General features: G+C 55.2%; 1 long non-coding RNA gene across 1 annotated transcript in view; it reads left to right on the forward strand.

The window, feature by feature from the left end:
* The first annotated feature begins 12,335 nt into the window (after positions 1 to 12,335).
* Positions 12,336 to 14,765, forward strand: part of LOC127043979 (uncharacterized) — a 74,750-nt gene continuing 72,320 nt past the window's right edge. Inside the window, exon 1 of the long non-coding RNA XR_007772362.1 lies at positions 12,336 to 12,434. This is a non-coding gene — a long non-coding RNA (uncharacterized LOC127043979). The remainder of the gene's footprint in view (positions 12,435 to 14,765) is intronic.

Genomic DNA, 14,765 nt, shown 5'->3' on the forward strand with positions numbered 1-14,765 from the left:
CCCCCAGGGGTTAGGCCTCTATTGCTGAGGTTGGGGCACCCAGACGTTGGGCCACTGGAGCTACGGTTGGGGCCCCAGGGGTTGGGCCACCGGAGCTATCGTTGGGGCCCCTGGGGTTGGGACCCTGGAGCTACGGTTGGGGCCCCCAGGGGTTAGGCCCCTGGAGCTGGGGTTCGGGCCCCCAATGGTTGAGTCCCTATTGCTGGGGTTGGGATCCCCAGGGATTGGCCCCCTGGAGCGACGGTTGGGGCACCCAGGGGTAGGGCCCCTGGAGCTGGTGTTCGGGACCCATGTTGTTGGGCCCCTGGAGCTGGGATTTGGGCCCCAGAGGCTGGGCCCCTATTGCTCAGCTTGGGGCCCCAGGGCTTGGGCCCCTGGAGCTGAGGTTGGATCCCCCAGGGGTTGGGACCCTTGAGCTATGGTTCGGGCCCTGAGGGTTTGAGCCCCTGGAACTACGGTTGGAGCCGCCAGGGGTCGGGCCACTGGAGCTACGGTTGGGGACCCCAGAGGCTAGGCCCCTATTGCTGGGGTTCGGGACCCAAGGGGTTGGGCCCCTGGAGCTACGGTTGGGGCCCCCAGGGCTCGGGTCCCTGGAGCTACGGGTGGGGAGCCACGGGTTGGGTCCCTGGAGCTTCAGATGGGGCCCCCAGGGGTTGGGCCACAGGAGCTACGGTCGGGGCCCAGGGGTTGGGCCGCTGGAGCTGGGGTTGGGGCCCATGGGTTGGGCCCCTGGAGCTGGGGTTGGTGACCCCAGGGGTTGGGCCCCTGGAGTTACAGTTGGGGCCCTCAGGGGTTGGGCCCCTGGAGCTACGGTTGGGACCCCACGGATTGGGTCCCTGGAGCTGAGGTTGAGTCCCCAAGGGTTGGGCCCTTTGAGCTGGGGTTGGCCCCCAGGAGCTGGGCCCCTGGAGCTACGGTTGGAGACCCAGGGTTTGGGCCCCTGGAGCTAAGGTTGAGGCTCCCAGGAGTTGGGCCCCTGGAGCTGGGGTTGGGGCCCCCAGGGGCTGGGCCCCTATTACTGGGGTTGGGGCCCCATTGGTTGGGCCCCTGGAGCTACGGTTGGGGCACCCAGGGGTTGGGCCCCTGGAGCTACAATTGAGGCCCCAGGGGTTGGGCCCCTGTAGCTGCGGTTGGGACTCCCAGGGGCTGGGCCCCTGGAGTTGGGGTTGGGCCACAGGGGTTGGGCCCCTGGAGCCACGGTTGGGGCCCCCAGTGGCTGAGCCCCTGGGGCTGGGGTTAAAGCGCCAGGGGTTGGGCCCCTGGAGCTACGGTTGTGGGCCCCAGGGGTTGGGCCCCTGGAGCGACGGTTGGGGCCCCAGGGGTTGGGACCCTGGAGCTACGGTTGGGGCACCAGGGGTTGGGTCCCTGGAGCTGGGGTTGAGGCCCCCAGGGGCTAGGCCTCTGGAGCTGGGGTTGGGACCCCAGGGATTGGGCCCCTGGAGCTACGGTTGGGGCCCCCAGGGGTTGGGCAGCTGCAGCTAGGGTTGGGGCCCCCAGGGGCTGGGCCCCTATTGCTGGGGTTGGGGCCCCCAGGAGTTGGGTCCCTCGACCTATGGTTGGCTCCCCCAGAGGTTGGGCCCCTGGAGCTGGGGTTGAGTGCCCCAGACGTTGGGCCCCTAGTACTACGGTTTGGGCCCCCTGGGTTTGGGTCCGTGGAGCTATGGTTGGGCCCCCACTGGTTGGGCCGCTGAAGCTACGGTTGCGGAGCCAGGGGTTGGGCCGCTGGAGCTGTGGTTGGGGCCCCTAGACGCTGGGCCGCTATTACTGGGGTTAAGGCCCCAGGGTTTGGGCCCCTGGAGCTACGGTTGGCGCACCCAGGTGTTGGGCCCCTGGAGCTATGATTGGGACCCCAGGGGTTGGGCCCCTGGAGCTACGGTTGAGGGAACCAGGGGTTTTGTCTCTGGACCTAAAGTTGGGGCCCCCAGGGGTTGGGCTCCTGGAGCTGGGGCTTGGGTCCACAGGGGCTAGGCCCATATTGCTGGGGTTGGGGCCCCCAGGGGTTGGGCCCCTGGAGCTATGGTTGGGGCCCCCAGGGGTTCGGCCCCTGGTGCTGGGGTTGAGGCCCCTAGGGGCTGAGGCCCTATGGCTGGGGTTGGGGCACCCAGGGTTTTGGCCCGTGGAGCTACGGTTGGGGCCCCCAGGGGTTGGGCCCCTGGAGCTACGGTTGGGGCCCCAAGGGGTTGGGCCCCTGGAGCTGGGGTTGGGGACCCAGGGGTTGAGCCCCTATTGCTGGGGTTGGTGCCCCCAGGGGTTGGGCCCCTGGAGCTACGGTTTGGGCCCCCAGGGGTTGGGCCCCTATAGCTGGTGTTGGAGCCCCCAGGGCTTAGTCCCCTGGAGCTGGGGTTGAGGGCCCCAGGGGTTGGTCCCCTGGAGCTGGGGTTGGCACCCCAGGGGTTGTGCACCTGAAACTATGGTCGGGACCCCCAGGGGTTGGGACCCTGGAGCTGGGGTTCAGGTCCCCAGAGGTTGAGCCCCTATTTATAGGGTTGGAGCCCCAAGGGATTGGGCCCCTAAAGCTATGGTTGGGACCCCCATGGGTTGAGCCATTCGAGCTGGGGTTGGGGCCCCCAGGGGTTGGGCCCCTGGAGCTACAGTTGGGGCCCCCAGGGGATGGGTCCCTGGAGCTGGGGTTGAGGCCCCAGGGGTTGGGCCCCTGGAGCTACGGTTGGGTCCCCAGGGGTTGGGCCCCTGGAGCTGTGGTTGAGGCCCCTAGGGGCTGGGCCGCTATTACTGGGGTTAGGGCCCCAGGGTTTGGGCACCTGGAGCTATGGTTGGCGCACCCAGGTTTTGGGCCCTAGAGCTACGATTGGGACCCCAGGGGTTGGGCCCCTGGAGCTACGGTTCAGGGACCCAGGGGTTTGGTCTCTGGATGTACGGGTGGGGCCCCCAGGGGTTGGGCTCCTGCAGCTGGGGTTGGGGTCCCCAGGGGCTGGGCCCCTATTGCTGGGTTTGCAGCCCCCTGGGGTTCGGCCCCTGGTGCTGGGGTTGAGGCCCCTAGGGGCTAAGCCCCTATGGCTGGGGTTGGGGCACCCAGGGTTTGGGCCCGTGGAGCTACGGTTGGGGCCCCAAGGGGTTGGGCCCCTGGAGCTACGGTTGGGGCCCCCAGGGGTTGGGCCTTTGGAGCTGGGGTTGGGGCCACCAGGGGCTGGGCCAGTATTGCTGGGGTCGGGACCGCAGGGGTTGGGACCCTGGAGCTGGGGTTCAGGCCCCCAGAGGTTGGTCCCCTATTTATGGGGTTGGATGCCCCAGGGGTTTGGCCCTTCGAGCTGGGGTTGGGGCCCCCAGGGGTTGGGCCCCTGGAGCTATGGTTGGGGCCCCCAGGGGTTGGGCCCCTGCAGCTGGGGTTGAGGCCCCAGGGGTTGGGCCCTTGGAGGTACGGTTGGGGCCCTAGGGGTTGGGCGAATGGAGCTAGGGTTGGGGCCTCCAGGGGTTGGGCCCCTGGAGCTGGGGTTGGGGCCTTCAGGTGTTGGGCCCCTGGGGCTACGGTTGGGGCCCCCAGGGGTTGGGCCCCTGGAGCTGGGGCCCCCAGGGGTTGGGCCCCTATTGCTGGGGTTGGGGATCCCAAGGGTTAGGGCCCTGGAGCTACAGTTGGGGCCCCAGGGGTTGGGCCCCTGGAGCTACGGTTGTGGGCCCCAGGGGTTGGGCCCCTGGAGTAGGGGTTGGGGCCCCCAGGGGTTTGGCCCCTATTGCTGGGGCTGGGTCCCCAGGGGTCTGGCGCCTGGAGCTACGGTTGGGGCCCCCAGGGGTCGGGTCCCTGGAGCTATGGTTGGGGCCCCCAGTGGTTGGGCCCCTGGAAGTATGGTTGGGGCCTCAGGGGTTGGGCCCCTGGAGCTGGGTTTGGGGCCCCCAGGGGTTGGGCCCCTGGAGCAGGGGTTGGGGCCCCCAGGGGTTGGGCCCCTGGAGCTATGGTTGGGGTCTCAGGGGTTGGGACCTGGAGCTACGGTTGGGGCTCCAGGGGTTGGGCCCCGGGAGCTACGGTTGGGGCCCCCAGGGGTTTGGCCCCTGCAGCTGGGGTTGAGGCCCCAGGGGTTGGGCCCTTGGAGGTACGGTTGGGGCCCTAGGGGTTGGGCAAATTGAGCTAGGGTTGGGGCCTCCAGGGGTTGGGCCCCTGGAGCTGGGGTTGGGGCCTTCAGGGGTTGGGCCCCTGGGGCTACGGTTGGGGCCCCCAGGGGTTGGGCCCCTGGAGCTGGGGCCCCCAGGTGTTGGGCACCTATTGCTGGGGTTGTGGCTCCCAAGGGTTAGGGCCCTGGAGCTACGGTTGGGGCCCCAGGGGTTGGGCCCCTGGAGCTACGGTTGTGGGCCCCAGGGGTTGGGCCCCTGGAGTAGGGGTTGGGGCCCCCAGGGGTTGGGCCCCTATTCCTGGGGCTGGGTCCCCAGGGATCTGGCGCCTGAAGCTACGGTTGGGGCCCCCAGGGGTTGGGTCCCTGGAGCTATGGTTGGGGCCCCCAGTGGTTGGGCCCCTGGAAGTATGGTTGGGGCCTCAGGGGTTGGGCCCCTGGAGCAGGGGTTAGGGCCCCCAGGGTTTGGGCCCCTGGAGCTACTGTTTGGGCTGTCATAAGTTAGTCCCAGATTTGGACATTACCGTCCAAAATATGGGGGTTAGCATGAAAACCTCCAAGCTTAGTTACTAGCTTGGACCTGGTACTGCTGCCACCACCCACAAAATTAGAGTGTTTTGGGGCACTGTGGTCCCCACAAAAACCTTCCCTGGGGACCCCAAGACCCGAATCTCTTGAGTCTCACAACAAAGGGAAATAAATCTTTTCCCTTCCCCCCCACTCCAGGTGCTCCTGGAGAGATACACAGACCTGCCCTTGACTTATTCCTCCCAACAATTTCCTGGTGAGTACAGACTTAGTTTCCCTGAACTTTCCACTAAAGAAAAACTTTAACAGGTCTTAAAAGAAAGCTTTATATAAAAAAGAAAGAAAAATACATACAAATGGTCTTTTTGTATTAAGGTGACAAATAAAGGGTCAATTGCTTAAAAGAAATATGAATAAACAGCCTTATTTGAAAAGAATACAATTTAAAACACTGCAGCAACTATAGACATGTAAATACAATACAAAACAACCAACTTTGTACTTACAACTTGGAAACCTAAGATTAGAAAGCAGGAAATAGAAATCCTTCTCATAGCTGAGAGAGAGGCAGACAGACAGACAAAGACTTAGACACAAACTTTCCTCCACATAGAGTTGAAAAAATCCGGTTTCCTGATTGGTCCTCTGGTCAGGTGCTTCAGGTTACTTTTTTTTTAGGTGAAAGAGACATTAACCCTTAGCTATCTCTTTATGACAGGGGCCCCCAGGAGTTGGGCCCGTGGAGCTACAGTTGGGGCCCCAGGGGTTGGGCCCCTGGAGCTACAGTTGAGGGCCCCAGGGGTTGGGCCCCTGGAGCTACGGTTGGGGCAACCAGGGGTTGGGCCCCTGGAGCTACGGTTGGGGCAACCAGGGGTTGGGGTCTGGAACTGGGGATGGGGCCCCCAGGGGCTGGGCCCCTGGAGCTACGGTTGAGGCCCCCAGGGGTTGGGCTCCTTGAGCTGGGGTTGGGGCCCCCAGGGGTTGGGCCCCTGGACCTACGGTTTGGACCCCAAGGGGTTGGGACCCTGGAGCTAGGGTTGGGGCCCCCAGGGGTTGGGGGTCTGGAGTTGGGGTTGGCGCCCCCAGGGGTTCAGCCCCTGGAGTTAGGGTTTGGGCCCCCAGGGGTTGGGGGTCTGGAGCTGCGGTTGGGGCCCCCAGGGGTTTGGCCCCTGGAGCTACGGTTGGGCCCCCCAGGGGTTGGGCCCCTGGAGCTGGGGTTGGGGCCCCCAGCGGCTGGTACCCAATTGCTGGGGTTGGGGTCCCGACGGGTTGAGCCACTGGAGCTGGGGTTGGGGCCCCCAGGGGTTGAGCCCATGGAGCTGTGGTTGGAACCCCAGGGGTTGGGACCCTGGAGCTGGGGATGGGGTCCCCAGGGGTTGGGCCCTTGGAGCTGGGGTTGGGGCCCCCAGTGGCTGGGCCCCTATTGATGGGGTTTGGGCCCCCAGGGTTTAGGCCCCTGGAGCTGAGGTTGGGGACCCCAGGGGTTTGCCCCTGGAGCTAAGGTTGGGGCCCCAGGGGTTGGGCCCCTGAAGCTATGGTTGGGGCCCGCAGGTTTGGGCCCCTGGAGCTGGGGTTGGGGCCCCCAGGGGTTGGGCCCCTGGAGCTGGGGTTGGCGAGCCAAGTGGTTGGGCCCCTATTCCTGGGGTTGGTGCCCCCAGGAGTTCGGCCCCTGGAGCTGGGGTTGGGAACCCCAGGGGCTGGGCCCCTATTACTGGGGTTGGGGCCCCCAGGCGTTGGGACCCTGGAGCTGGGGTTCGGACCCCCAGGTGTTGGGCCCCTGGAGCTACGGTTGAGCCCCCCAGGGGTTGGGCCCGTGGAGCTGGGGTTGAGGGCCCCAGGGGCTGGGCCCCTGGAGGTGGGTTGGGGCCCCAGAGGTTGGGCCGCTGAAGGTACGGTTGGGGCCAAGAGGGGTTGTGCCCCTGGAGCTACGGTTGGGGCCCCAGGGATTGGGTCTATGGAGCTACGGTTGGTTCCCCCAGGGTTTGGGCCCCTGGAGCTACGGTTGAGGCCCCCAGGGGTTGGGCCCTTGGAGCTGGGGTTCGGACCCCCAGGGGTTAGGCCCCTATTGCTGGGGTTGGGGCCCCCAGGGGTTGGGCCCCTGGAGTTACAGTTGGGGCCCCCAGGGGTTGGGCCCCTAGAGTTTGAGTTGGGGCCCCCAGGGCCTGGGCCCCTATTGCTGGGGTTGGGGCCCCCAGGGGTTGGGCCCCTGGCGCTGCGGTTTGGGCCCCCATGGGATGGGTCACTGGAGCTACGGTTGGGGACTCCAGGGTTTGGGCCCCTGGAGCTACAGTTGGGGCCTCCAGGGGTTGGGCCCCTGGAGCTGGGGTTGTGGCCCCCAGGTGCTGGGCCCCTATTGCTGGGGTTAGGGTCCCCAGGGGTTGTGCCCCTGAAGCTATGGTTGGTGTCCCCAGGGGTTGGGCCCCTGGAGCTGGGGTTGGGGGCCCGAGAGGTTGGGCCTCTGGAGCTACGGTTTGGGCACCCAGAGGGTGGAAACCTGGAGCTGGGATTGGGGCCCCCAGGAGTTGGGCCCCTATTGCTGGGGTTTGGGCCCCCAGGGTTTGGGCCCCTGGAGCTACGGATGTGGCCCCCAGGGGTTGTGCCCCTGAAGCTGGGGTTGAGGCCCCAGGAGGTGGGCCCCTATTGCTGGGGTTGGGGCCTCCAGGGGATGGGCCCCTGGAACTACGGTTGGGGCCCCCAGGGGTTGGGCCCCTGGAGCTACGGTTGAGGGCCCCAGGGGTTGGGCCCCTGGAGCTGGGGTTCGGGCCCCCAGGGGTTGGGCCATTGGAGCGATGGTTGGGGCCCCCAGGGGTTGGGTCCATGGAGCTGGGGTTGGAGACCCCAGGGGTTGGACCCCTGGAGCTACAGTTGGGGCCCCCAGGTGTTGGACCCCTATTGCTGGGGTTGGGGCCCCCAGGGGTTGGGCCCCTGGAGCTACGGTTGGGGCCCCGAAGGGTTGGGGCCCTGGAGCTGGGGGTGCGGTCCCCAGGGGTTGTTTTTTCATTTCTTTTTGTTGTTTTTCCATGTCTCCGCGGTGGGCCACCTCTTCTTCTTCTAGTTTTCTTTGGTGGGCTGCATTCTTGGCTTTGTCAGGGACTCTACCCCAGACGGCAAAGTTCGTTGTCTGACCGCGAGAGAGACAGGCAACACCAGCAAGGTCCGATCAAAAGCTCTTTATTGACAAGTGCACGCATCAATAGAGAGCAGCTCATCTCCCGAGAGAACCAGCCCCCTCTTTACATCTTAGTATAAGCCTATATAGACAGTTCCGTCGCGTCATAAATTATTCACTGGAGCAACCCACCCCCTTCTTCTAACAACTAGAAACTAGACACCTTTAGTATACATGCATGCCTAAAGTTAGAAATGTAGGGGAGTTAAAAACAAACAAAGAACAAAACCAGAGAGTGAAAACAAGGAGGCTGGGAAACTAGGGCTCTTATCAGTTCTTCGAAGAGCTGCCCGAACACAGCACATCTGGTACTATGCCAGGAATGCAGCTTCTCTTTTATCTCACTTTTTCCCAGCGCTTGTGAGACATGCTGCTGCTTCTCAGTGTTTTCCACTCAGGGATTACCCACAAGCCTCTGTTAGCCTGACTTTGGTCAGGTTGGCATACCTGGTTTTGTCTGCTATATCTTTATTCAGGCCTAACAATCCCCCCTTTGTCCCTAGAGGACCATAATGGGACTCTTGGGACACATATCCATTTAAGAATTGTACGGGGGAGGCTAGTAAACCATGACCCAAAGTCTGAGTGGAGGTCCTTAAAACTAAAAGTGTGATCAAGAAATATAGCATGGAAAACAACAGCAAGATTCTTAATAGCTTGTAAATCTTTGTCAATTAAGCCAGAGTGATTAACAGCAAAGCAACATTTTTCCCCGATGCAAGCACAAGCCCCTCCCTAATTTAGCATCCATGGCATTTAGCACACTTCTATTTTGCAAAGTTACTTCTGCTACTTCATCAGTCTTTCGTTGCAACTTTTGGAAAGCATCTATTAATGCATTAGCTGTTTTTTTCAAGCTTTGCAGAAATATTTACAACTGCTCTCTTGAGCTTAGCCACCCAGAATCCAGGAATGAGTGCACGGACAAAAAAGTGGAATCCTGTTTGTCTGACAACTAAGGGATTGGGGCACTGAGTATAAATCAGTTAGGTATACCAAGTGGTCTAATTTCCCAGATGTTTCGGTGAATAATCCAGTTTCATGTGCATCCTCCCCATGGACCCGTCAGGATTCGGTATGTGGAAGCCCACACCCCCCGGTCCAAATGCTTGGAAGGAGCACTGTAAATGTTTACACTTCCACCCAGAAAGGCTTTAGTATATCTCCATGACCACAGATCAGATGGTACTCCTGATGTGTCTGTAAGGGCAGTGGGCCAAGTCTGGTACTCAAGATCACTCCGAATGGCCATCAGCTGGTCATTCAGGAAATTCTGAATCTCCAAACATACTAGATCCCACTGCAATGCCTTCCCAGCCTCAGTGATATTTAATACCATCTTTCCTTGGTGTAGTACTATATTACATTTGTTATTTAACTATTTTTAGGTACTTTTAAAAGGCATTGACATTAATAGCATAGGAGGGGGTTACATTATTAGTCACTGGAATGGTTTCAGTACAGGTAAAATTTCCAGTGGCAGAACAAACTCTTCGGGTACTTGTTATTTAAAATCCAATACATGCTGAAGAATTTATCCAGAACACAGGGCACAGCCTGTAGAATATACCCCAAAATCCAATCAATACCACATTCCCAAGCATGGGTCCCACAAATTTTTTCTGCCAGTGTACAATTCTTTGTTTCTTCACCAGGGTCAGTTCTTAATGGCCTTTCTAGTCAGGAATTCCTGGACTTTAGCAATTTCAGTGGAGTGAGTGTTTCTTCTTCTTTCCCAAAACAGTCGTGGTGCAGCATCATATAGGGGAGAGGTTACTAGCACATCACCCTGTAATGGTTTTGCTTTTTTTAGAAAAATTCAAAGGCACAGTAGATCTGTCAGTGGATAAGGGAGAGGTTACTAGCACTTCACCTTGTACTTTTTTCCTACTGTCCAGAAGGCACAGTGGAGCTAGAAGGTGAAACAGGCTAATCATCAGTAGGAGAATTCTCCCAATGTGGAGGGGTCTTTTTGTACTGAGAATCTTGGGTCCAAGCAGTCAGTCTTTGGCACTTCACAGCGGTGTTGGTAGTCATCAGGACTTAAGAACCTTTCCAGCATGGAGCCAAGGCAGTCTTTCGTTGGTGGACCTTTACATCAATCCCGTCTCCTGGTTGTAAGGAGTGGCAGGGCTGCTAGGGTCTTTGGGTAGCGATTCCTTACCTGTGAGAAAAGAAACTTAACACATTTCATTAGTGCCTGGCAGTGTTTTTCAGATCTCATAGCTGCATGGGCAAATTCAAGCTCTCCTTTTCCTGGTTGTTAACCAAGTCTTAACTGTGAGCAGTGTCCTTGAATGGAGTCAGTGTCTTATCTATAGCCTGAGCTTGCTATTTTATTTTATTTTATTTTTTTCAGTTAATTCATTCTGTTCTTTGTCCTTCTTTCCTTCTTGGCTTCTTTTAACCTGCAAAGGAAACTTTCACTTTTTACTTATACACCTTTTTCCCAACAATGAACACCTACACATTGTCATTATACAGTACATTAGTCTTATTATTCAATATATGCCACACATAACCTTTTACTAAAATAACCTTATTACAGAGCTTTCGAGCAACAAGCCAGGACAAGCACACCCACTTTGAGGAGTTCACTCAATACAACCTCTAGTCCAATAGCCTTCCACCATCCCCAGCCCTCTGGCTAGAAATCTGAGGTAGCCAGAAAGATCCCATGTACAATATGGGGAGTGGGTTAACTTTTCATGTCTTTGCTTTCAAAGACTGTTGGTATGCAAATTTTAGCAACAATTTTTGCAATTAACAATTTGACCAATAAAGTTTCTTTTCCTTACTTAAGGAAATGCATTAGACTTTCATATATCACATTTTCCTGATTTATCTAAACACTTTGTATTCCAAGTTGAACAAAACAAGTACGTGCATTTTAATTTAACATTTATATTTGATTTTAAACTAGACTATTTTATAAAAATATTAAACACAAAAATTCCAGCCACAAGACAAACACCACAAGACAGAACATAGAACACAAAACATAATTTCTATTGTGCTAGTAAATGCATGGTACGTTGAATGCTGTTTAGCTGGCATCTGTTTTCTCTGATTATCTGAAAGACAAAAAAAACAGAGTTCTACCCCTTCTGGGCAGACAATCATTGCTTAAAATAGACAAATACCTTTGTTGATTTCAGGAAAAACAGAGGAATTATCCCATATTTTATGTGTTTCATAGGCAGCCCAGGTTTCAGTGGCTCCTACCTTATCAGTTAGATAATTTGCATTAATACAGATGCTTTCTGGCTTGCTTTTTACTTTTAACTCTTGCTTTCAAACACTGAAAGAAAACATCACTACTTATAGTGCCCTTACAGCCTAATAACATTTCAATTACATAGCACTATATACATTCTTCAGCTAATTTAACTAAATTCTAAATGATTGCAATTAACAATTTCTTTGCCTCAGTTTATTTACGAACATTTCAAAGACACCAAGAACTTTCCTCTTTAGCATTTTTACAAAGTTCAACTGCTGTTTTCTTCAGCAACTACAGAGTTAACTTCTCACTTTCCCTTAAATCACTTGCTTGTCTCCCAACAGCCACTTTTATCAACTCAAATCACCATTCCAAGTAAGTCCTGGGTATTTGAAATCCCCATGCTTACACTTACTTACTCCTTCCTTCCACTACACCCTTAAAGTTTTCCAACCTGTTTTCCAATCTCTCTGTCTGTTGCCTGCCCGCCTGGGCCCGATCCTGCTTTTCTCACTGAACCGTCCCTTCCATAGGCACCAACTTATTCCACTACCAGTTTAGCTAGGAGGGTGGGCTTCTCAACTAGCCCCCACCCTCCTGGTCTCTTGCCTTAGACATTCTTACTTACAAGACTATCCGAGTCCTCCTTCATGAGGCTTGCCACCTGGATGAAGACACATGGCCCATTGGGCAAAGGCCATTTACTTAACATATAATTTGAAGGACTATTCTTAGAGGGTTTACCCAGAGACTCATTCATCTGTCTGACACTTAAACAGAAAAGAGAATTACACAGAGCGCAGAGGGAATTACAATCTAAGCCAGACTTTCCTACTTCTATACACTGACCGCTACAGGGGACGGGACAGAAGGATCTCAATTTAACCTCAGAGCTGTCTCGCACACATGGCTTCCACTCCGAGGAATTACGAACAAGAGGTTCAGTTCCGCCCACACTCCTAACACCCAAATGAACAGAGCAAAAAAAACAACAGTAACTGGTTAAATAGAACAGAACCAGAACCAGATAGTGTTTCTTTATCCTATTAGGACTCACTTTTACTCATGCAGTTCTCAGCATATAACACCAACAGTACCAAGCAAAGCAAACACAAAATAACAAGGGTAAAACAAATAGATGGTGTAAATTCTGCAGGGCTCCCCGCTTCTTAATTGCTCACCAAACTGTGACAAATTTCTGTTACCAATCTATCCCTCGTGTCAGGTGATCAGGCTGACACTACAGGATCGTTGGGGGAAGATAAAGAAAACACACCATATAACTGAATTTTAAAGCTTCATTAATAAAATAATAAAACAACAACGGAGAGTGTTGGGAACGCTCCCACATCACTCAGGAAAATATTAATGCCCCAAGCCCGAAGCTCCTTTCATACTCACACACGTACGTTCAGACTGGCCACTTCTGTGTATAATGTTCAGAGGAGGGGGAGAGGTGGAAGAGAGATTATCCTGTATACAGCTTGTCCAGAATTTCCAACATGCTTCTGCTCTTGGGAGGGCTGTTCTCTTACACCCTGGAATCTCCTGCGGCGTCTCCTTCAGAGATTCCAGTCCAGGTCGGCTGCCTGTGGCTTCTTTGGTGTCACCAAGCCACACCGACTCCAGGGTCACAAAGGCACTCTGTTGGATCTTACTGGACAGTTAAGCTTTGAAAATGTAATTTCAGTTCTGTAACTTGTATTTCCTTTGCTTCGCCTCTGTCTATATTTTTTCCTTCACAGCCAGCTGGGGCCGAAAGCAGCCCCTCCCTGCACCAAGCACAGTCCGCGCCGATTCCTGACCCTGAACGCAGAGCAACCCCCTACTTCCATCCCGGGGCCAAGATGATTTTTAAATTAACCCGTTCCTTATGTCTTTTTCTTTCTTTTTCTCTTTCCCATTAAACATTCTAGTAGCAATGCTAACTACTTTAGACAAATTTTTCCCTTGCGTACCATCTGGATGCTCTCTAAATCTCTTTGCAATATCCTTTGCACATTGTGACATGAAAACCATTTTAACCATCTCCTTTCCATGATCAGTTTCAGGATTTAAATTCCCATGCTTTTTAACTTCACAAATCAGTCGAGCACAAAAGTCATAGAGGTGCTTATCTGGATGCTGAACACAAGGAGTCACTTGCTCCAATTTGGAGTAGCCTCCCCTGCATCTCTAATACCATTCAAAACAGCTTTTAAAAATCCATCCAACTTTGTCTTTTGAGCTGGATTATTGGGATTCCAGTTAGGGTCAGTAATTAGCCAAGGTGCATTCAAATGAGCTGCAGATTTTTCTTTTACTTTTTGTCTTTCATCTTCTGTCATGAGAGTATCTAATAACTGATTTACATTTGCCCAGGTGGGCACATGAGTGAAAAAGATTTTGCAGAACATTCTTTCCACTGCCTCAGGATTGTCTCATAAGTGAGGCATAGTGCACTGCCAGTTAAACAAATTTGAAGTTGCAAACAGGGTATGGGTAAAACCATCTCATGTTCCCCAGCAACCAGTAGAACCAGATAAGTTCTCAATGAGGCTTGTAATATCAGGGGTGTCTCAGAAACATTCTCCCTCATGGAGTTAAGTAACCTAGTGGGGGTCCACAAGGGCAAGGACAAGGGCTGCTGTAATATTGGGGGTGTTTGAAAAGCAGTCCCTGACCAAGTTTGCAAAAGGCTGGCTGGAGGCTGCACAGAGAGGGTGAGGCTGTCTGATTCCTCTGAAGATGAGGGACCATCACTCTGAGCTCCCCCTTGATTCTCCTCTGTCCCTGAACTGTCCCTAACCTGCTTTTGAATCCTTGCACTCCATCAGACGGGGAAGAACAGGAACAAAATTGTCCTCCTCCCGGTGCGGCTCTGGTGCATATGGTGGGGGATTTTTTTTACAAGAGCTCTCCATACAAACAGCTTCAAAAGCTACCCGTCCCTCCATGGGTTTATAATTATACCATACAAACAAGTAATCCGTTTGTTCCGGCCTAAGATCAACCAAAATATCCCTTAAGGAGTTCATCCTATCTGTGGAAAAGGTTTCACCCTCCGGCCAGTCTCTAGTCAGGGGCAAATGAAAGGTAAATGATGGCCATTGGATCCAACACAGATTTCTCATCTTAAATTTAACTAGACCAGCTGTCTCAGAAATCTCTTTCCAATCTCTAAGTATCAGAGACAACGGGGCATCCCCCGGGCACTTATTGCCAACTTGTCCCATTTTAATGAAGGGACTCTAACCCCTCTTCCCCGCGTCGAGGTAAAGGGACTCTAACCCCCACCTCCCCACGTCGAGCTCTCACTTACCTCTCCAGGGACTTGAATACCTGGACTGGGACTCAAACCCAGACAACTTGGATCCTGCGCAAACCTGGACTGGGACTCTAACCCAGACCTGGACTGGGACTCTAACCCAGACCTAAGTAGTCAGGGACTCTAACCCCGACAACCTGGACCCTACTCAACGGGTAGGTGGATGTTGCTGGATTTCTACGAGCTTCAGCTGGTTCACAGAACACGCCTTATCGCCAACGCAGAGATCAGATCACCAGGCAAGGCTCCTCTAAACTGGAGATGCGCGCTGCGTTGCCTCAGGGTCCGATCCCCCGCCGGAGAGTCAGACGGGTCCTGGCGGAGTCACCAAAGATGTCAGGGACTCTACCCCAGACAGCAAAGTTCGTTGTCTGACCGCGAGAGAGACAGGTAACACCAGCAAGGTCCGATCAAAAGCTCTTTATTGACAAGTGCACGCATCAATAGAGAGCAGCTCATCTCCCGAGAGAACCAGCCCCC

The sequence above is a fragment of the Gopherus flavomarginatus genome, chromosome 2 (assembly GCF_025201925.1).
Source record: "Gopherus flavomarginatus isolate rGopFla2 chromosome 2, rGopFla2.mat.asm, whole genome shotgun sequence".
Taxonomy (NCBI): domain Eukaryota; kingdom Metazoa; phylum Chordata; order Testudines; family Testudinidae; genus Gopherus; species Gopherus flavomarginatus.